This window comes from Bos taurus, unplaced genomic scaffold (genome assembly GCF_002263795.3).
Source record: "Bos taurus isolate L1 Dominette 01449 registration number 42190680 breed Hereford unplaced genomic scaffold, ARS-UCD2.0 Leftover_ScbfJmS_834, whole genome shotgun sequence".
NCBI lineage: Eukaryota > Metazoa > Chordata > Mammalia > Artiodactyla > Bovidae > Bos > Bos taurus.
In genome coordinates, this window is record NW_020192131.1 from 14587 (window position 1) to 16967 (window position 2381).

Consider the following 2381-nt stretch of genomic DNA (forward strand, 5'->3'; position numbering starts at 1 on the left):
GCTAGGGAAATAAAAGCAAAAGTAAATAAATGTGTTGTAATTAAAGTTAAAAGCTTTTGCACAGCAAAGGAAACCATCAACAAAATGAAAAGCCAACCTATTATATCGGATAAAATATTTGCCAATGATGTAAGCAATAAGGGGTTAATATCCAAAATATATAAACAGTTGATATAACAGTCTAAAAAAAATCAAGAAAAAGATGGGCGGAAGACTTAAATGCACATTTTTCCAAAGAAGACATACAAATAGCTGAGAGGCACATGAAATGATGTTCAAGATCGTTAATCGTCCTATGAATGCAAATTTAAACCACAATGAGGTATTATCTTATACCTATCAGAAGGGCTATCATTCAAAAGGAACAGAAGTAACAAATGTTGGTGAGCATGTGGACAAGATCTATACACTGTTGGTGGGAATATCAATTGGTGCAGCCACCACGGATAACAGTAAGGAGCGTGCTCAAAATCTAAAAAGAGAACTAACACATGACCCAGCAATCGCACTCCTGGTTGTATATCTGAAAAAAAAAAATAAAAAAGAACCCACTAATTTGGATGGTCTCCGTCAGGTACTCGATGCTTGTCTGAGTCTAAGGGTTTGCACTGCTTGTTTCCCCTTCCCCTCCAGCCTCATCTACTCTCTGCCAGTGACCCCACCCCAGTCCAACCTCTCTGTTTATTAAGAAGGGACCTGTGCCTGGCAGAGCCAGTGTGAGATGAAGAGATAGTCCTTCCCAGCCACCAGATAATCAGGAGTTTTGGCCGGACCTTTGAGTACACACTGAGACAGTGAGGAGTCAGACAAAAAGCACAGATGGTGGCACTGAAATGGATTAATAAGGAACTTAGTGATGTCGCCAGGGACCCTCCAGCACAATATTCTGCAGGTCCAGTTGGGGATGATACATTTCATGGGCAAATCACAATTACGAAAAAGAACGGCAACCCATATCAAGGCAGTTTATTCTCTGGGACAATTCATTTCCCTAAAGACTACCCGTTCATACTACCTAAGGTTGCATTTGCAACAGAATTTATCATCCAGACATGAACACTAATGGCAACACTCCGTTCGCTACTCTAGGATCACTGTCGTCTCTTGCTTTCATGATTTCTAAAGTTCTGGTATCCATTTGTTCACTGCTATGTGATCCGAACCCAGATGATAGCCTACCAAGTGCCAGAGGTTGCATAGATCTATAAAACAGAAATAAGTACAAAAGAATTTTTCAGGAATGTACTCAGAAGTATGCCATGTGATGCTACCTTAAAGTCAGAATAACTTGCATTAAAGCTTGAATAAACTTTCAGTTCAGTTCAGTCGCTCAGTCGACTCTTTGCGACCCCATGAATTGCAGCATGCTGGGCCTCCCTTTCCATCACCAATTCCCGCAGTTCACTCAGACTCACATCTGAGTCGGTGATGCCATCCAGCCATCTCATCCTCTGTCACAGTCTTTTCCAATGAGACAACTCTTCACATGAGGTGGCCAAAGTACTGGAGTTTCAGCTTTAGCATCATTCCTTCCAAAGAACACCCAGGACTGATCTCCTTTAGAATGGACTGGTTGGATCTCCTTGCAGTCCAAGGGACTCTCAAGAGTCTTCTCCAACAGCACAGTTCAAAAGCATCAATTCTTCAGCACTCAACTTACTTTAAATTACTGCTAAAAAAAAAAAAAAAAAAAAAAACACTCATTTGAAAAGATCTACACACATACAATGGAATATTACTCAGTTATAAAAAAGAATGAACTTTTGCCATTTTCAAGAACACGGATTGATTGGAAGGCATTATGTTAACTGAAATATGTGAGAGAGAGGAAGGCAAATGCTGTATAATACCATTTATATGGAGAATTAAAAAATAAAACACAGATGAAGCAGACTCACAGATACAGAGAACAAGCTAGCAGTGGTTACCAGGGGAGAGCAGCAAGGGGGAGGGTAAGGGCAGGGATAGAAGATTAAGAGGTGCAAACTTATATGTATAAAATAGATAAGCTACAAGGATATATTGCAAAACAAAGGGGATATACCAATATTTTATAACAAGTATAAATGGAACATAACATTTACAAATTGTGAATCACTTTGTTGTGTCCCTGAAACATAAAATATTGTACATAAACTATGAAAATGAAGTGAAAATGTTAGTTGCTCAGTCTTGTTCAACTCTTTTTGACCCTAAGGACAGTAGCCCACCAGGCTCCTCTATGGATGGAATTCTCCAAGTAAGAATTACCCACTGGAGTGGGTAACCATTCCCTTCTCCAGGAGATCTTCCTGAGTAAGTGATCAAACCCAGGTCTCCTACATTGCAGGCAGATTCTTTGTCATCTGAGCTACCAGGGAAGCCCACAACAACTATACCTC

At 40.0% G+C, this 2381-nt stretch overlaps 1 pseudogene; it reads left to right on the forward strand.

Moving 5' to 3' along the window:
* Positions 1-539: 539 nt before the first annotated feature.
* Positions 540-1639, forward strand: LOC112445769 (ubiquitin-conjugating enzyme E2 D3-like; annotated as a pseudogene).
* The last annotated feature ends 742 nt before the right edge of the window (positions 1640-2381 follow it).